This window comes from Epinephelus lanceolatus, chromosome 16, assembly GCF_041903045.1.
Source record: "Epinephelus lanceolatus isolate andai-2023 chromosome 16, ASM4190304v1, whole genome shotgun sequence".
Lineage (NCBI taxonomy): Eukaryota > Metazoa > Chordata > Actinopteri > Perciformes > Serranidae > Epinephelus > Epinephelus lanceolatus.
Genome location: NC_135749.1, coordinates 37213701 through 37235357, shown reverse-complemented (window position 1 = coordinate 37235357; position 21657 = coordinate 37213701). Strand labels below are relative to the sequence as shown.

General features: G+C 42.9%; 1 protein-coding gene across 6 annotated transcripts in view; it reads right to left on the bottom strand.

Moving 5' to 3' along the window:
• Window positions 1-21657, bottom strand: part of LOC117263843 (protein MTSS 1-like) — a 125341-nt gene that overhangs the window by 33267 nt on the left and 70417 nt on the right. The gene's annotated exons all lie outside the window — the stretch shown is intronic.

Here is a 21657-nt window from a genome sequence, read left to right as displayed (position 1 = left end):
CACATCACTGGGAGGAGAGCAGGCAGCAGCTCTGGAGACAGACCAGACAAGACAAACTTTCTGGTGCTGCCGGTACACAGGCTAGACCCTGCACTGATGCTGGATACCCGATGATGGGGGAATTGTACTGGCATATTACAGCTGCTTCAGCCACTGACTGAAACTCTGTCTCCAGGGCTGCTGCCCGCTGGGAGAGCAGTCCACCACAGCGGGGAGCAAGGCAGAGGGATCGTGGGGAGGCAAGTAGCTAATTATTTTCTCATTTGTGGTCTGATAAACAGAGCTCTACGATGAAACAAGATTAAAAAAATGAATGTACAGGAAACACTGGGGGTGGCACAGTGGTGTAATGGTTAGCACTGTTGCCTCACAGCAACAGGATACCTGGTTCAATCCTAAGAGGGAGCTCTTCTGTGTGGGGTTTTCTCCGGGTACTCCGGCTTCCTCCCACAGTCCAAAGACATGCAGGTTGGGGATAGGTTAACTCTAATTTCTCTCTAAATTGCCCGCAGGTGTAAATGTGAGTGTGAATGGTTGTCTGTCTCTGTTGGTGTGTTTCAAATCACATACTTCCGTTAGTATACTTCTATGTAGTATACTATGTGCACTATGTACTCATTGGCGTGGTGCGCAAATTTCGACAGGGTAGTGTTGTCTCAAACCACACACGGTTTGCGGTACCAAATCATTACAGACTGCTAAATTAACCCAATAAACATACTGCTGGCTTATACCCGACAACAGTATAGTGGTGCTTAGTGCAAAAAACTCATGTATTTGTACAATGCAGCGACGTTCTTGGTCGCACAATCCTCGGTCGCTATTTCCAGTTTGAAAAGTGGTCCCTCCCCTTCCGCTATGTAGCCAAGATGGCAACCACTGAGGGTGAGAAGTGTCCATAGTTCCACACTCAACTTTTTGACCGTTTTGAGTGCACCATCCGGGTACTCATAGTGCAGTGCATTTTTCCATACTTCTCAGTGTGAACGCACTTATGCACTCAAAATATTAAGTGTAAGTACAGAGTACGCAATTTGAGACACCGCATATGTGTCAGCCCTGCGATAGTCTGGCGACCTGTCCAGGGTGTACCCCGCCTCTTGCCCGATGTCAGCCTGGATAGGCACCAGCCCCCCTACGACCCTCAAGAGGACAAGTGGTTACAAAAATGGATGGATGGATGGAAGGGAAACACTAGGTTACTGTATGAAGCATGTGCATAAGCCTGTGGTCATATGGTGCGGAGGGGCTTAGGACAGACAGGTAAGGGCTGCAGGAGGAAAGTGTATTTTCACATTCTGTCATTTTTATGCCTTTTCCACATCCCTGCCAACCACAGCTTCACAAGTGCTGTACTATATTAGCTAATAATTATAATTATCGGTTTAAATAGCCATTAATCAGGTGGACTCAACAGAAAATACTGTAAACAAGCCTTTTTTTTTTAGTTGTTGAGGAGATTATTTTGATGACAGATTTGAATAGAAATGTTTTGGTTGTCTGAAGTGTAACTTGGCAGACTGATGACCATCTGAGACTTTGGCTGCAGGAAAATAAGAGGACACAGGAGAAACAACGTGCTACAAGAAGGTTTGCTAACTTTCTGTTGAAGTGCAGAGCTCCTCTGAGTTGATCTCCAGACCTGCAGCCCTGCTGCTGATATGGATTCTGAGTGTGTCTCTTGCTCAAGGACACTCCAGCAGGGTGGAGATGAGCCTGTTTGACAGCTGATTGAAGCAGAAGCTCCACAGGCACCCAAAGGGGCCAGATGGTCGTCCTCTCTCCCCCTCAGACAGAACACTCCCTCCTGGGGGAAAGTTCACCAGACCTCAGCCTGTCAGCCTGGAGATCCAACGCCAGCGCCAACACTCACACATGCTAATGTTTGTGTTAGTGAAGACCTGCAATAACAACCTTTCAACTTCATACAAAAACACAGTTTTAAAGAAAAATACGGGATTTAGCAAGTTATACTTTCTCTTATTAATATCTGACAACACATCTTATTTTACGGATAACTTATAGATGCTTACTCTTTCAGGAGTTAAACTTTTAGGGCTGTAGAGTGCATTACATCAATGAAGGGTCCCCATAAGTGTAGTATACATGTGAGTGTGTGTGTCTGGGGTGGGGTAGTGAGCACTGCATTGCACCACTGACACCTCTTTCTCTCCTATGCTCTTCCCTCTCTCCAAATGTCCTCCTCTTCCTCTCTCTCTCTCTCTCTCACACGTTTCCCTCTAACCAAATCTCTGCTTTTCTTTCCTCTCCTCTCTTCAGACTCCTGAGAGCCTTAAAAAAGCTACAGAATCTCAGAGTTACTCTTCCTCACGGCGCAAAAAGGCCAAACTTCAATAGTGATATAACATTACTATAAATGAGGCCAGGATTGTTGATCAAGGACTCAGACAAAACAAAAGTTTGTGTGACCAGTGTCTGAAAATATTTCAGGTACAAATACTAAAGTCAAACACCAGGATCTGTTTGCTTATTCCAGACATCACTGTGGTGAGATTTTATTTCCATGTTGCTGCTCTAGCATCCTGCCCAGCTCTATCAGAAGAGCATGTAGATCATGTATTTTACATTTGGTGTTGTGTTGGTCCTATCCTTAGAGATAGGGTTAGGAGCTCAGAAATCCAAGGAGAGCTTGGAGTAGAGTCGCTGCTCCTTTGCGTTCAATGGGGCCCGATGCAGTGGTTTGGGCATCTGATCAGGATCCTCCTGGGCACCTCCCATTAGAGGTGTTCCGGGAACATCCCATTGGTAGGAGGCCCTGGGTAGACCCAGAAAATGCTGGAGGGATTATATTATATCTTATCTGGCCTGGGAACACCTTGGGGTTCCCCAGGAGGTGCTGGAAAGTGTTGCTGGGGAGAGGGACGTCTGGGGTTCTTTGCTTGGCTTGCTGCCCCCACGAACGAACCCCAGATAAGCAGTTGAAAATGGATGGATGGGTTCCAGGATTAATTAACGTGATAGACCTACTTATAACCAACAGGTATGCATATGCTCTTTATACCACAGTAAAATACCATGTCTTCCCTGTGGGATGGGAGGAGAAACAATCTACTGATAATCTATTGTGCGATAAGTGTGAATGTTTAGCGGGTGGAGGCAAGAGCTGACACACACTCTGCGGGAATGTGCTGGAATAAACTCCCACACTACGGGAGTGGGGGGGTAATGGTCTGAAATCCAGCAGGAGCAGGCAGGAGTGGGATTAGGAAAACAGTCCAGCACAGGGCTCTACTGAGTTTTTTGACCCATTATTCTCCAGGCCCCTGGATCTGTTCCTGGTCTGCTGTCTCAGCAATGCGATGATGCTTCAAGCTGTAACAGACCCCACTTAACACCTGACGCACAGCACAACTGCTAGTGCTAGTTCCTGACCGACGCAGTTGTCATTTTCACAGCAAACGCCCACATAGTGTAAAAGGCAAATGTACATGCACCCATCTGTGCGCCCATGGGCATGAAGGTCTTAAAGGAAGTGTGGTCAGGTGCACTGTTGTCATGTTGCTATTTTTAGGCAACAAAAAGTGATTGATCCATAGACCAACAAAAACCTATCAGAAGTCAGAATGGCACAGTATTTTCTTGCTATTATTCAGATGGTAAGATGTGCCAACAGAGGCAGGTTTACAATGCCTTGTTACACACACAGGGGCAAGCTGATGGGTTGCAGGTAGCATGGGCGTGGATTTTGGGAGGGACACAGAGGGTATGTACCCCTAAATATTTTGAATATGTGTACTTCCAAACATGAAACCAGCAGAGGACTTATATTTTGAAGGAATTAAAGACATGCCCACAGTAAATTGATCCAGAACGGGCAACAATGCATGCATAAAAAACTCACCAGAATGCTGTAAAATTAGTGTTTGATGCTCAACATTTTGTGGAGGAGAACCCCACACCCATGGTTTCATACGTATGCTCCCCTCAATGGTTTGCATACTTTCATCTACAAAAACATTAATTGCCCATCACTTACACCTCAGAGCGCTGCTATCCTTGTTCATTCTTTAGGTACATCTTGTGTTGATTATTGCAGTTCTGTACTCTTTGGTCTCGTTCTCAAGTGTCTTCAGAAACTCCAATTGGTCCAGAACTCAGTTCCAATTAGCCAAATGTACTGGGTAAACAGCAGTGCAGTAGATGCGCCTGGCTTTTAAAGGGAATGGTGGATGACACTGATTGGTTGAACTCATGTTACGCCCAAAACACACCTATGATTAATTAAGGGACGAAATACAGCTCTTTGGCCATTGTGTCTTACTTTGCGCTCAGGTTACGTGCTGTAAAACTAGCAAAGTGGAGTTGGACAGGTCCTAAATGCACTTTAGACCATGAGCTATTGATCGTTAACTAAAGCCCCGTTTCCACCGAGCAGTACGGTACAGTAGAGTTCAGTTCGGTATGCTTTTTTTCCCGTTTCCACTGCGAAAAGTTGTGGATGGTACCAGTGGAACCGTTCCATGACCATTTTTGGTATCCCTTCTGTTGGGGTACCTAGCACACAGATCTGGTACTAAAAGGTGGAGCTGTGAACACTGCAGCCTGGTTGATAGCGGAAGGTCACCCTGCTAAGTTGTGGCTGGTTTTGAGGCTCATCTAACTACTATTCATACTGTGGAGAGTTTTATTAGTAAACTGTAACTATAAAATGAAAGGATGTTTTGCTGCCTCTTGCAGCAGCTGGAGTCTGAAATAAAATAACTTAATTCACTAGGCCGACTGCCGACAACTTTAAAGATGGAACATTAACTTGTAATGTTACTCAATGCATGAGGTGACAACATGAATTAATCAACACACCTTAAATATTTCATATGACAACTGTGCCCATTAGCTACTTAAGTTTTTTTTATGACATACACTTTTAGTGATGAGTGGATCTTCAAGTGTTTACATATATTAATTTCGGCTGGGATATGTGAATATGCATATATTCTAATCTTCACTTAAAAAAGCATTGGGCTACGGCAACACTAAACCCCTGAGCTTGCTTCAGAAGGACTAAGGCCCCGTTTATACGACAACGATTTCAACTGAAAACGGTAAACTTTAGTTGCGTTTTGGCCGATCGTTTACACAACAGTGGCGTTTTGGGTGCCTGAAAACGCAACGTTTTGAAAACGGGTTCCAGAGTGCAACTTTTTGGAAACGGCAGCGTCTCCGTTGTCATGTAAACGTGCAATATGCAGTTCCTCTGAAAACGGAGACTTTTCGCACATGCGCATTACGGTTCCAGTCACTTGGCATGCCGATCATCACAACAACAATGCCGAGCTCTGTTTGTGCTGCTCACCCTGTTGGTTTGAAGTGAAGTGTAGATCTGTTCCTGTAGCAACTCCACCTCGTCATCCATCCAGACAAAGTTATCTGTGCGTGCTTTCGCCATTGTGTCTTCTGTGTTTTGGTTTGTAACCACCGTGTTGTAGAGGAAGGCGCTTCAACACAGGCGCATGGCGTCATGCCGTGGTGTTGCTTTGCAAATTTACACTGCCACCCATTGGCATGGCGTGCATACTACAGCGTTTCCAGTGGATTTTGCGGCTCTGTGTGAACGGGGATCGTTTCAATAACTTCGTCATATAAATGCAGAAGTTTTTTAAAACGCAAAGGATAGACTTTTCCGTTTTTAGAGAAACCGCTGTCGTCTAAACAGGGCCTAAATGTACAAACCCGCTATTTTTAAATATCCCATGGAGAGAGACTCTCACTACATCCTGTTTTATTTTGTTCTTCCCCTTTACTCTGCTACTACTTCACACCATCTATCCCCACCATTCCCACTCCTCTCTCTTCACACATTTCCCATTCCTAACACTGTCGACCCTCCTCTCTGTTCTTCATCCTTCTCCTCCCTCTTCCTCCTCTCCTCTCACTTACAGACGAGGTGTTACCTCCTCTCTTCTCACCTCGTCTCCTCCTCTCTGCTTCGCTCCTTTGAGAAACAAGGTGTGATACTTATGTATGTGTCCAAAGCTGAACTCCAATCAGCTAGCAGGGTGATGTGCAAAACACTGCAGACGAAACGATTACCTAACAGATGCACTGCTGAGCTTCAATCTGCTTTTAAAGGCTGGTATTATTTAAAATAGCTGATTTTATGTTACTACAACAGACTACATAAAATTCTGCGAGGACAACATTGTCCCAACAAAAAAGGTTTGCTGCTTTTCAAACAACAAGCCATGGATCAATAAGGACACTAAAGACATTAAAGAGAAGATTGAGGCCAAGATGGGACAGAACAACACAAAAGAGGTGTGGAATGAGATGAAGAAGGTGACAGGCTGTGGGAAAGCCACATTTGCTATAGAGCTAAACTTAAAGGGGATTTATGGTTGTAGCCTACGCACGTCGCCTACACCGTTTGGAGCATTTTTACTTATGTGGTGGTGTGTCTGTGTCACTCTGCAGTTACACTTCCAAAACACGAGTCAGCTGCGGAGATTTCTGAGAAGCGCTGTAAAGTTCAGTTGATTCAAAACACACCCAAAACACACATTAAACATGTCTTAATAGACAGTCCCTCCAGAAAAACGCGATTATGCGATCGCATAATTCAACGTATAATCAGCCAAAGTCCGCATATTTATGCGGGGGATGCATTTTTTCAAAGACGCCGCACTTTCGCCACATAAATCGCCAATTTCCGCACAAAATGCGCAAAATATGCGGGGCTTGCATGATTTCATAATGCCCGCATTTTCGTTGCAAATAAGTCACATATATCTTAGCAGAAAGTTGAAAAATGTTGCGTTTACTTTCACACAAGAGCAGCCATTTTCCCCCTGTTGCCTTGGGAACGTTATGAAGTGACGTAATTATGCGACGTGAACGTCATCGAAAAGCTGCGAACCGCGCGGAGAAGCCATGATGAAGCCCGCAAATCAGTCTCATTTACCAACAAAAATAAGCGCAAAAGACCGCGCAAAGCAGTTTCCCAGTGTGTTGCATGACAGTGGGGGCAAATTATTTTGCACTCCGTGCAACTGCGTGTTGGACCACAAGCGGAAGTCGACGCTGGACAACCACTTTGCCACCGCCAAACATTCGATGATGGTTAAAGTAGCAGCGGAAGCAGCCAAGAAGCAGCTCACCTACACCGAGGCGTCAGCTTCCAAAACAGTTGCTAGGGCTGAAAGAATCAAGGTCAGTGGCCTACAAGATTAAAGCTTGTAAAATTATGAAAAGGTTGATAGTTAAATTGAATACAGAACGAAACAGAGAGAGGTGTGTGTGAGTGTGAATGAGACTTCCAAGTATGTTGTGTGTGTGTGGATGTAAGTTAACGTTAGGGTTAGATAACATAACAGTAGTGTAATTTCCCATGCAAGATGATTGATTTTGCCATGAAAGAATTATGTTTTATTTGCAGAAACACTACTGTTCTGTGAAAGGCTTACTGTCATTCAGTTTTATACTGCAGTTTGCTGTAGGTTACACTGGACTTTGTGTGTGTGTGTGTGTGTGTGTGTGTATAATACAGCCCAGTGATACAAAAGTATTTTTCTGTTTGTAGATTTGTGAAACCTGGGTTGCCACCTGCACTGCCATCAACATCCCACTGTCTAATAGTGACCACCCTGCACTGAGGAAATTTCTGAATGAGAAAGTCATCAATGGCGGTGACATTCCAGGGTTTCACCAGCTTCAAGAGATGTACTTGGGAGCAGTATATGAGAGGGAAAAAGGGGAGCTGAAGACACTTCTTGCAGGAATACCTCTTGCTGTGATATTCGATGAGACTCCAGATGTCGAGGGGAGATGTGTGCTGAACATCCTCCTTGCACCACTTGAGAAGGATCATTCTGGGAGGATCTTGGCCTACCTTGCAGATACCGTTTTCCTTGAGCAGTGCAATCATTCCACCGTATCCGTGGCTGTTGTAAAGTGCCTACAAGAATACAGCATTAACAACAAGGATGTGATTGTGTTCGACACTGATAATGCAGCCTACACGAAGAAGGTATTCACAGCAGCTCTGCAGTCGTTGTTCCCCAACTCACTACACATCACATGCATGGCACACATAATGAATCTCATCGGCAATGCCTTCCGCAAACCTTTTGTTTAGTTGGACAGCTTCATGCTGAGTTTCTCCCAGATGTTCTTCAATGCTGGATCACGCAAGAGAAGATATCTCTGCTTCATGGCAAACAAGCTGCCAAGAAAAAAGGCAGTCATGCCTCCAAACCCCTGTGCAACACGCTGGAACTCCTGGTTCTCTGCAGTGCAGTACCACGCACAGCACTTTGGACTGTAGAAGGAGTTCATAGAGATGGAAATCGAGGTAAAAACTTCCTTCATGTAACAATTCCTCAGTACAATTAACACTTCCCTTTCTTCATCAGTTAACCCCCTTTGCACATACAAACATGAATAGTTTAGTAAGATCAAAGTAAAAAATGTAATTGCATTGAACATAAATATTGTATGTTTGACCTAATTCCTTTCTTTCTATTTGTGTTTTTTATTTATAGGTGTGTGGCAGAAGTGCTCCACAGTCTGTGGAGAGACTCCACGAGATGCTTCAAGTCCCAGACCTAGCTCAGTCCCTGAATGTCCAGGTCAACATCATGGCTGACAAGTGCAAACACTTCCTAAGTCTTCTCGATATCTTCCAGAGCAGACGTCCTGTGACCACAAAGATCTTGGAGGATCTGGAGGATCTGCAGGTGGTCTTTGCTGCCAACAAAGAGCTGCAGTATGAGGCATGTGCCGAATACTTTGAAGGGTTTGACCTACCACACACCACGAAGACACAGATCCTCTCCACAGTTTGTCAGGGATATGAAAACGCTGAAGAAAAGCTCACCAAGTACATGTCACATGGGGAGCCGGCCATTGAGTTTCTCCAGGAGGTCAGGGTGTTTGACCCTCGCCACATCGCATTCCTAGATGACTCCGTAGCAAGCTACAAGGCCATTCCAGGTTTCACTGAAGTACCAAGTGATGAATTTGACTCTTAATTCAAGACTCTTGGTCCAGCAGCACTCAGAGCTGCACCATCCGGCGTGGTGAATTTGGATGCGTTTTGGGATGGCCTACAGGAGAGACTTCCTGTGCTGAGTTCCTTGGCCAAAAGGTACAAAGATGCTGTCTCAAACTCAGCTGATGCTGAACGCAGCAACAGCATCTACAAACTGGTGTTGTCTAACTGAAGGAGATCAACTACCAACCAAAACCTCAAAGCCTTGGTCTTCCTTTACCACAACCAACGAGTCCGCAGTGGAGCATTTGAGAGGGAGGAGATGGTGGAGGGGGAGGAGATGGAGGAGGGGGAGGAGATGGACTTTGTGCATTGGAAGCAACTAGAGAAGATGTCTGTATAGCTACCTCTGTAAAACAGGAAGCACACATTTTATTTTTTTATATTTTATTTATTCATTTACAGAAGTTGTAGCATATTCTTTTTGTAAAGCTACAGAATTTGTTTCACTGAGCAATGTTTCGTAAGTTTGAGCCATGCGTTTAGAAATAAAACAAGATGAGAACTTAAATATTCCCTGCACTTTCTGTGATGTAGTATGCTTGCTTATCATAGGAAGTAATTAGAAATGACTCTTTACATTAAGGTAGTGGCCTAATGAGAACAGGGTGTTGGGGGAATCACTTTTTTTTCTCTTTTTCATCAAACCACAGTTTTTACAAGTTGCCGCAATTTTTGCAAGTTCCCGTCAGAACCAGATCTACGGGACAGCAGACAGGCACCCAAGCTCCCCGGGTTAAGCAGGCGTGGGATCACTAATACAAGAAAGATCTTACTAAATATCTGTGGATTATTCAAACCTGTTTTCATCATATAACAGAGCACAGCTGTCAGGACTGCCGCGGAGCTCCCCAAGGTGCTGATCCTGCAGCTAGGACCTGTTCAGCATTTTCTCCCCCACCCACGTTTGTTAATTGTTTTCACATGTTTCCTAGAGCTGTGTTCTGCCTCTTATTTTCATGTGTGTCCTCTCTACACTCAGATAACAATATAATAATATAATATAATGTAGCCTAGTATAACATGTTAAAATAAATGCAGTGTGGGCTTTGGTTTTCAATCAAAAAAATGATTGATTGGTCAGATAATTTCACAATTTCATTTGTCATTATTACAAATTATGATGATCATTATTACTGCGATTAGATCATTCTGATTAATGACTGACCATTAAGATGTGTTTCTGATAAATATTTTAATGTGCACAATAATAACCTTTCACATTGTAATCATATTTTTATTTGTTATCTTTTGCATATGTGTGGCTGCTCCGTGAGTGTCTGAGCAGAGTGCACGCGCGTTGTGCACCCGCCTAGAGACGCATATTACTAACTTGTTTAACAGCGAAATACTGCGCTGTTGACTTTAGACCAGGTTTTTGTTGGTCACTGGCGCATTTGCTTTTTACGTCATCTAACTAGCAACGCGCCATGACTGCGCCTGACCACTCCTCATTTTTAGACCAATACACCCAGAGAAGCGCAAGTTCATTTGCTAGTTAGATGACGAGGGCGCAGGGCGTGAAAATGACAACTGCACCTGCATCTAAATAGCAATGACACTTGCGACATGGATTATGCACCCTCCGCTGTCCGCTTTAGACCATCTAAATAGGGCCCAAAGTCTCAAGGATGTGCACCAGGGTAGAGGGCTGCATTGGGATTGGATCCCGCCGGGTCCTGCGGGATCCAACCCACATCTTGTGGGAGCGGGCAGTTTGAACTTTGCTGCGGGCAGGAACAGGCAGCTAAAAAAAACACTGCAGGATTGGGATGTAGCCTATAGCGACAGGATGGAGTTAACAAATGATGTGGAAAAGAAGCTCAAACAAGGTCTGAAGGCGCACTGAGCCCTCTACTTCCCAGTGCTCTCAAAGCTGGCGCGTTTCATCTTCAGTATCCCCGCATCCAGTGCGCCTTCAGAGCGGGCCTTTAGTGTCTGTGGGCGCATCTTGGAAGAGAGACTCACGGGATTGGGACTGCAGTCGGTCAGCAACATTCTCTTCCTCCACAGCAATATTATGGCCAAGTGATTCATTTGTTAAATTCATTCGTTTCATTCGTTAACTTTGTTTATTTTATGTTATTTATTAGTGTTATTTGAGCCACTCACAGCCTACTCTCATTGCTATTTGTTAATTATATAGAGGTGTGATGATGTCAGTGTTATTGAGCATAGGCTTTATCTTTATCTCATTAATGTTTCTTATTCAGGTCTCTCTTAGAAAAAAGATCTTAACCTCAGTCACTGTGTGATTATATAAAGGTAGAAAAATAAATAAAATACAGAGGAGGAGAATAGAATATGAAACAGCCTTAATTTCACTAAAAACTAAATGAAAACAACAAAATAGGAGCGCTATTCCTGACCAGTGCGTCAACAGACATGCAGGCCAGGGAAACGAAACAAACAACCTTATGAATCTCTTTATTAATAACTTATAAAATGACGTATTTTCTCCTGCGGGACGGGAGAAGACACAAAATCAATGCATCTCTATTATTGTGCGGGCATAAATTCTCAGAGTTTTGCGGGAGCGGGCGGGAGTGGACATACACATTGCGGGTGCGGGCGGGAGTGTAACACACACGTTGTGGTTGCGGGCGGTAATGGTCAGAAATTCAGCGGGAGCAGGCAGGAGCGGGATGAAGAAAACTGTCCCGGGCAGGGCTCTACACCAGGGCAGCTGTCATCATAATCAGAAGATCAGCCATTTGATCGAGTCTGCATGTCGAAATATCCTTGAGCAAGATAATGAACCCCAAATTGCTCCTGATGGCTGTTCCATTGGTGTGTGTTAAAAACACTGAGTAGCAGGTGGCATCTTGTATGGTAGCCTCGGCCACCTGTGTATAATTGTGCGCGTGAATGGGTGATTGTATCTCGTAGTGTAAAAAATGATTTGAGTGGTCGGATGACTAGAAAGACTCTATTTAAAGCTATAGTTGGTAATCCTGTTCAGAAACACTTTTGTTATACTGGGTGAAATGGTCCTTCCATCCTGAGAGTAGTCAGTACATAATGTGTTCAGAAAAAGGAATGAAAAGAAAATCCGACCTCTGTGGTCGCTGCAGGCCTGTAAAAACTCTGACCAATCCCTGCCTCTCGGTGTGAGTGGAAAGAACCAATCAGATGCCTTCATGTCTCGTCCTGCCCACGCCCCTCTGTCCCTCCCTCTTCCCTGCTTGCACTCATCATGTGTCGCTGTTGCCGGAAATATTCAGCACACTCCAATGTGCAGAGACAATGCAGAGAAAATGCAGCCAAAAGTACCACTTCCAGCACTACTTGTAACGGCTCACCCACTAAACAGGCTAAGAAAAGAAAGTCAGAGGCAGAAAAGGCTGCGATGAAAAAGGCTTTGGATAAAGCAAGAGGACAAACCAGAGTCAACCAACATCGGTGCAGCTTTTGAATGGTGGAGACAACTGAGGGAGCTGAAGGGCCTGAAAAGTGATGCAGAGGTTGCTGTCTTTCTGTTAGACAGGTAATTATTTGTTTTGCTTCGGGGGGATTTGTTATTTTCATGGAATATGTAACGTTAGCCAACTTAGCTACTTTTGTAGCTCGTATTAGCCCAATGCTAACATTAGCTGCTCTGGTGGTGTACTGCAGGATGCACGTTCAAGTTTGTGGGGGCGTGGCTTTGGACGGAGCACTGACGGGAGGGGGAGGAGGGTGGTGGAGCTTAGAGGAGGTGCCACTTTCAAATCTTGCTAGCTCTCCAACATTACCAACTATAGCTTTAAGTGTGGTTCATTTATCACTTAACATCGGGTCATAAACTGAACTATTGATTATGAACATTTATACAAATACATAGGAACAATGGTCATTCCAGCTTGACGTGAATGGCTTCATTTACTCCTCTTTCAAACCATCTTTCTTCCCTGGCCAAGATGTGCACATTGCTGTCCTCAAAGGAGTGTCCCTTCTCCTGTAGATGTAAGTGGACAGCTGAGTCTTGATCTGTGGAGCTGACTCTCCTGTGCTGTGCGCTTGTGGATTGGTTGTTTTGTTTCCCCAATGTATAAATCTGTGCAGAATAATATTAAGTAAATAGCAAGATATCATGGTAGCTAGACCCTATACCAAACTGCATATTTGTATTGCAGTAGACCTTAAAGCATTAAGCAGAATATGAAAACCAAGACAGTACTTTATTATGTTAATGCTTTGTTTAGATTTGAAAGAGCCTGGATGGAACTCCAGATTAGTTTTAGCCCACATAAATTATATTTAAAAGATATTACATGTCAGGGGCGGCCCCAAGTTTAGAGACTTAAAACTGAGCTGAGATTCTGAGATGAAAAGTAGAACAAAGGGAAGATGATCATTTCAACAGTAATTGCTGATTTAAGTGTAAGGGTAATCTGATCTGATTCAACATGATGGTATTCCTCCCTCTGCCAAGACACTGCCTGGACAAGTCTGTCACGAAAACATGAAGCTGCAGCTTTCTGTTGAAATGTGGCACAAAAGGGGATGAGAGACTCAAACAACAACACATTTACAGTATTTGTTTTTTATTAGGTTAAATCATGATTGTTTCAGTACAACATCAAACCAAAGAGCAAATGTAAAGGACAAAGATGTTGAAATATTTGTCTTTGTTTTTGATGAGACTGAATGTGGCTACATTTATATAAAGTTTGTGTTCTCTGTATGGAGGCTTTTAAATCTATGTTAAAAACAGTGTCTCCACCCAAGAAGACTGGAAATTTCAATTATAAAAATCAATATCAACACTACTCCCTCTAAGACAAAGACATAATGAGAAAGACATGTTTTCCACATTTTGTCATGATGTTACATGATTTTTTTAGTCCCTGAAATAATGAACAATCCAGCTGCTGCCAGAAGCAACATAGAGCCTGTTTACACAGGTGACAGCCGGGGACACATTGCTGTTCATACCTGTGACTATCTAACGTACTCTCATAGAATGATTCGTATGACATCCTATGAAAAATGTATGCACAACAGTTTGTATGCTATCCTATGAATGTGCGTCCCACGAATGATGTTATGTTCTTGATGTTCAGTTACATAATTAATGTTACAGAGGTTAAGTAAGGTTTAGACAAGTAAAGTTAGGATTAGAAACAGAAACATAGTGAGGATGTATCTTAAAAAGACTCATGGGTCTGAACACACAACTCCAGGGGAAAGTCCTGGATGAAAGTCCATTTTGTTTGTGACCCATCCACCACCCCAATCGGCCTCCTTACAAGCACTTAGGACTGTTTTCTTGTTACTGCCGTCAAATGCATTGGTCACATGATCGCAGCCTATCAAAATACATGGGATATGTTTGATTTTGGGTTTGGTCTATCATGCGTCTCCAGCTGACCACTTGTATTAAGATTTTGTTAATGCCTACATCACTTACACTAGAAAATGCAAGGCCCCGGCACACAGTTATTACATCCACACTCTCAATAACGGTTGTGTCCATACAGCTTGAGATACCGCTGTAAGCAGAATTCAACATGTCTCCTTTCATGGGGCAAAACAATGGATGGTTACACAACACTTCCTCCAACCTATTTGTAAAATGGTCAAGTTATTGAACGTTAGCATGCTGCACTGATGACATAGTCCCTGTTGGGTACACATTGAGACGCATTAGCGTTTATACTGCAAAAGATATCTGGTCAAATTACAATGTGTCTTAGTCGTTGTTCATACATGTATTCAAGATTATTCAAGATTGCGGCTATTTAACCTGTATTTGATAGGACAGTGTTAAGAATGAGAGGGAGAGGGAAAAAGGGAACAAAGGGCCACAGGTTAGAATTGTATCTGTGGCCGTTGTGGCAAGTCAATTAGATCCAAACTGGCCTAGGAGATCTGCACATGCTCCACAATTTCCGCCCCAGGCTTTGACCTGTAAGTCCAATAGCATTAAATGTGTAACAGAAGAAGAAGCTGGTAACAACATGGCGAAATCTACATCCAGAGCTATGGATTTTTGGACAGACGGTTCATGCTGTGTCTTCTCTTACAGAGCTGTTAAGTTGTCCACCATGGTACCAGTTTGCCGCTAGCTAACTGTAGCTAACTTCTTAGTTGGTTGTTTGGTCTGTGATGTGACAGGTGATGGGATTCACAGGACCACAGATGATTTGTCATTTCTTAAAATCAAAACTGGACATGTGAAGGCTTCACCTCTTGCCATCTGAAATGGTAAGAGACCTCATGTTCTTTGTTCTTCAAACTAGACCTGCAGCGATTAATCGGCAGTGCTCAGAATCGGGCCGGTTTTCACGTGATCGGCCATGACCTGCAACCTGACGGTCAGTCTAAAATATGCTGTTTTAAAACACCGGTCAAATTCCTGGCGTGCTGCATTATTGACATCATGTAACATCAGCAGCGCACACACACACACACACACACACACATGTGCAACTCACGGCTTGGGCGATGTGAGGTAGGGGACCTCAGGGACACACTGGTTTGGGTAGGACAACTATGGAGGTTGTTTAAACACCTGAACTGTGTCTACACCACCAGAACTGATTTTCTCTCAAAATAAGTTTCCCCGAAAGGAGGAGCACCTTAACACTGGCCCAGGTAACAAACAGCGCTATCTATAGCAACATTCTCTGAACATTCTCAAATATTAGTGAAACACTGAAACAGGGTCTGTGACCCTGTCATACCAACTGCACACACACAACACAATTACAGCTTTGTGATTCAACAAACAAATGAACTAACTAACGACACTAAACAAGGTACAAACTCAATAACACAACGTTTATGTCTTTATTTGCAGTGTGCAGTGTGTTGTGTGTGTACTGTACAAACGGTGAAAATGAGCTATATCACTTATGGAAATAAGGACCTCTGGACAGCACTCTGTCAGAAGACTCCACTCACAAATATCCACATGGGACTGAGCACGAAATGCGACAGTGCTGGTGTGTATTTCAAGCACTTTCAGTCACAAAGGGGTTCAGCCTTTTAGACAATTCCTCCAATCGTCATGCATACACCGAGCGTCCTCTCTTGCCTACCGCTCCATTAGGTCCCAGGGAAGGTGAGCCTCCCTGGAAGTGACGATTTTGTCGCGTTTATCCAATGACTGTCTCGCTTTGCTACATGAAAAAAACCTGCTCAGCATGCTTGGAGGCTCTGCATCCACCGTGCTGACATGAGAATGTATGACAGGGAGGTCACTGTGATAAACAGCTGACGTTTGAACATCATAATCATGATCTTAAACACATCCTTGCGCACGTTTAATGCAATGTAAATTCTTATTTTAATATAAATTCAATAGTGCACATTTTTTTTCTATGAAATTTTAGGGGAAGTTCAGCCTCCCTTGTTGTCTCAGAGCAATGGCCCCTGGTCAAATGCTACATCTATTGTAGACAGAATAAACATTATGTTCTTTGCCACTGGTGCAGCAAGTGAAGGGTCAGTAAGTTTGAAGTAGCGTATGAACTGATAAAAACTGTTAATGGCACACTTTACAGCTGGATTTGATGTGATGTTAGACAAAGACTGTAACACTGGCAACTTAGTACATAGTATTATTGATAGGAGAATAAACTGTGTGATACTCTTTCCAACTTTTCAGGCTACTGTCCGGTTCTGCCTTGCAGCTGTTGCTGCTTGTTCTCGCGATATTTCAGCCGCGCTTTGGAAAGCAGAGCTAAATGGTAAACAAACATGGCAGCACACCGGTAAGGTAAGACAACACGTTTACATGTCGTTTTCTATATGTTCTCTGACATTTATCCTAACAATATGAGGCGGTCTTTGTGGAAAAAAAGCTTGTTTAGTGGACTAACTTTGCACTTGAAGGTATGCCTGTTCACTTACGTTTTAACAGGTCTGACGCTACTATGCGCCCCAGCTGTATCTAGGCTAACGGCTAACATGCTAACTATTATTTTTATGTCACTAGTCACTTGAAACAAATTTAGGACGATAGGAGACAGGTTGAAATAAACCGAAATTTCCCTTTAAGAATAAACCTAATAATAAAACTTCTAATAATGACCATGTGTATCACTTTTAAATTTAACAGCTACAACATGTTTCACAGTTAACACACCAGGACAACCGTAAAGGAAAAAGAACTAAATACAACATTAAAATAAACTGTTTAAAACACAAAGATGGATCAGATTAATTAAAATCTAAATCTAAAATGCTTAAATAGAGATCAAACAACTCCAGTTTCATTCAAATCAACTAGTGTTGCATTATACTGCAAATATTTATGATGAGTGTTCGTTAAAATTAATAAATCAAGTCAATTTGTTAAAATGGAAACACTAGTGAACTCTTTTTCAACATTAAAATAGGTTACTGTTTCCACCCTGGTGTCAGCAGACTAGTTTTGTTCCTGCAGGGTCAGTCACTCAATTAGTTCCTGGTCAATTCAGTTGATTGACCCGACTGTGGACTTCTCATGCTGGGCCTGAGTGTGTGTGTGTGTGTGTCTGTGTGTGTGTCTGTGTGTGTGAGTGTATGTGTAATGACTGGCACTGAGACCCAATTGACCCAATTGAGAGGGACAGAGCAGCGTGTCTGTCTGACCTGCAGCTGCAGACTGAATGGCCTTGAGGCTTCGCAACAGCTCATCTGCATGTGAAACCAAACGCGACCCGTTCAAACCCTCAGAGGAAGTCCTAATCGAGGCGCCACACAGGAATTACAATTACTCAAAGACATCTCTGCGTATGCAACTACCAGAATGCACCCCGCTCCCGCTGGTGGGTGATGTAATGTGGATTGGTCTGTGTGAAACAATAGCTGCTAGCAAATAAACAAGCGATGTCAGATTACAGTCAAAAGGTCAAACTTGTTTCTGAAAACATTTGAGGTGAGAAATATGCAACTCAGTAACAGAATCCTGTTTGATCAGTGCTACCTAGTTGTACCACATGAGTTCCGTTTTTTTCAGCCTGGGTGTTTCTCAAAGTCAAGGATCCTTCCTTGGTAGGATGAGTCCCTCCAAGGAAGGATCCTCCAGAGGCAAGGCAAGAGTACTTCTTAGCGTTCAGTGAACACACACTGGAACAGGCTAACGAGTGTCCTCAGGTGTACGTCATTAACCCTTAGCAGACTGAGGGTGTTTCAGGGTACTGTGATAATTGTGGCACTCTCTTATGTTGTCGTGCAATTTTAAACAAATGTAAGCAATATTTTCAGAGTCAACGTGACTTTTAGGGAGAATATATTTTTGGATCATACTGAAGAGTAAGTGGAGTAATGAAGTAAAGACAGCAGCTGAAATTTTTTTTCTAAATTATCAATAACATTATATACACAGACTCACACACAGAATCACACTGTGATTCCAAAGTGGTCCATATTTTTAATGTGTGTGTCACCACACACTCTGCTACAATAACCTGACCACCATCTCACCACGATTCCCCGAATAGTAAATAGTGGGGGGAGCTGACACTTTGCGCTCCACCTCTGCTGTATATGATGAATTTAAAAACTTTTATGTTTTATTTGACTCAAGTTATTCTAAAAAATCTCATTATTCGGCAGTGGACACATTGGAAAGTGTAAATTATGTGATTTCTGTCAGTATTTTTTTTATGCTGTATGATAAAAACTCTTGGAGACATTAATCAAAAGGAATGATATACTTATCAAAATCCTGCCAAGCTCCACTGCTCCACTCCAAATTGTGCTTGTGTTCAGTGAGATATTGATTAAAATCGTACTTTTCAATGGGGGTGTACTCATTTAATTTAATTTAATCTGAGCACTATAAGTAGTAAAATTACAGTTAGAAAGTCTAACATATCAAAAACACACAAGCACAAAATTCAAATATTAGGGCAATGAATGATTATTACTATTATGCAGTGAATGATTATCGTGTACACTGTGTGTATGGTAAAGTTATTATGTTGCAACAATGCACTCGGTGTTGTGCATGAATGCGCTTCATGAGTGCTGTTAATCGAACATGCTGATATTTCTGGTGAACTGAACGCATCAGTTTTGCAAGTTATGAACTTGAATGTGAGTGTTTAGGCATGTAATTATAAAAACTGTGCCAATAGTTTAAAGGTTAAACTACAGTAAAGAAACAGGACTGCAGATTTAATCCAGCAGACACAGACTGAATGTAACCTTAATTTGAAAACTGCACAGAGCATCCTGACCGACTGATTTTTCTGAGATGATGGCCTCGCTGTGGAGAGGATCTCACAGCTCTTGACACCATAACCAGCCGAGGGTGTTGAGCTTTACAGTCGTGACCTGGAATCTAAGACTGGAATTTAAACCCGTCTCCCTCCATCCAACCGTCACATGCCTACACACACACACACACACACACACACACACACACACAGTGGCGCAGCAGGACAAGCATTAAATCACTGTCCTGTAGTAGGAGCCTATATTTCTTGCCTTGTTGCTATAGGGAGGTTACGGCTGGAGAGCTATTTTTGAGAACTGGAGCATGGGGGAAGAGGAGGGTAGAAGAAGACAAAGAAGAAGAAGACGCTAAAGAGGAAGGAGGGAGCACAGAGGACAGAGGGATGAAATCATAGTTAGAAAGAAGCAGAGGAAGACAAGAGGATGAAGGTGATGGTGAAGCATTAGTTTCTATTTTTAATGTTCACTGCAGGTCCCTTACATCAGCTTTCACTCAAACAGTGAGGGCGGGACTTGGACAACTTTCTTGGCCAGTTTAGGTGACGTTCTTTTCTATGTGTTTGTCTGTTGAGGTGTTGAGCAGCTGTCACTTGTTGCCAGGTGAAACAGCTAAAAACAAACAGCTGTTTTGATCACCTATAATAACTGTTTCGGTGTCAATATTGGATTCTATTTCACTGTAACAGATCTGGAGAAAACTCCTGATATCTCCATCTCTAAATACAAATAGGAATCTGACATCAATAGTTTTTTGCCATCAGCAGTTTGTACTGAAGGCCTGTATGATATAATGTAAATGTGGCCATGAATAAGAATAAAGAGAAGGTGTTAGCATCATATAGTTTGCTGTGTTCAGTCCAAAAACTTCCTCACTTCCTGCATAGCAGGAAAGGTGCTGATTGTTAGTTAAATCAACCAGAAAACATATCAACTGGATCACATGAGTCAGACCTACAGAGGAACTTTACTGAGTTCTCAATGGTGGTGGAAGAAGTACTCCGATCTTTTCCTTAAACATATACTATGCAGGATTTTCCTAAAAAACAATGTACAGACTCATACAGCGGTTATCCCTCTCAGTCATCACCTTTGACCCACTCTCAGTGTGTGGTGGTATATTTATCTGCAGAGACTCTGACCTCTGCCTGGATTTTTAGATTTTCTTATTTAGCTGTGTACGGGATGTTCTGAGTTCAGCACTCAGGCGAGGTCAAGACTTCATAAAAAGGTAGCGACCAAGTGCCAGACTGTAAGCAGCACGCATCCAAGCGAAAGCAACAAAAATCGCGGGAGGCAAAATACCAAACAGACAAAGCTTGTTCCAAAACGAGTGAATCTGGGGTTGGGTCACGAAACACAGGACTGTCCCCAGGAGACCAGTGGTAAAGTGAACTTTGAGTGAACTCTTTTAGTCATTTTAAGGTACGTCATCACCATGTTTCTTTTCCTGAACCTAACCACAGGAACTTTACATCAAGTACCTGATGTCATTCCTGGGACGCTAATTCGCTGGATATCATACAAACAGTTGTATAAGGATATGTTATATTATGTAGCTGTGAAATGAAACTTTATGTTTCTTTACATTTCAACAGCACTGTGGTTAATGTTTGATTAGGTTTAGGTACAAAAACCACCTAAAGCCATAAAGTTTTAAAAACCCAGTTTTGGCGCAATCCCCCTTTGAAAACCAGCAATGTCACAGTCAAAACAACAGTTTTTTGTGCCGCTGTCCCAGCAGGAAGAGCAGTGATGGGTCACTAAAAAACACCCACATTTGGTGGCTAAAAAGCCACTGGAAATGCAGCAATGACTTAATGACTTAAAAAAACAACCGGTTTTGTTGGTTGTTGGTCTTGAACATTGGTCTGCAGCTTGGTTACCATCCCCTCCACCTCCAAATAATGAAGTCAGCTCATTATTACGTCACTTTAGAAACACTGATATGATATGAAACATACAGATGTCATGTATTGTGGTTTGCAGAAACATATTAAGGCCCAGACTTACCAAACCAACTCTAGTGGTGACGACCTCACGTCACCATGTCTCGGCCACAAACTTGTATAAACACAACAAAACGTCAGCCAATGAGCGTGTATGGTCTGTGCCTGTGTGAGAGGATAAATCCCCCATACCGGCATACTGGCTGTCTGTAATCATCACTCAAAAAGGAAAACCAGAAGAACATCTTGACCCTAGTTAGCCACTTAGCACATTAACAACACAATCCAATGTTGAAAGAACAGAGCATATTTATCATGCGCCAGTGAACAATAACACAAACCAACAAAATGTTACTGCTAAAGAGCTCAATGGCAAAAGAAAAATAATCATACCTCATATGACACGCTTGTTTTGGTCTCACTCCCTCTTGACTGTAGCTGTTTGTTTATATTCCTTACTAATGTTTCCCTTCTCATGCACTGAGCTGAACTGACCATTAGAGAGATTTCATTTGCAGATGGACTCCACTGTCGCTGACACCGATTCAACAG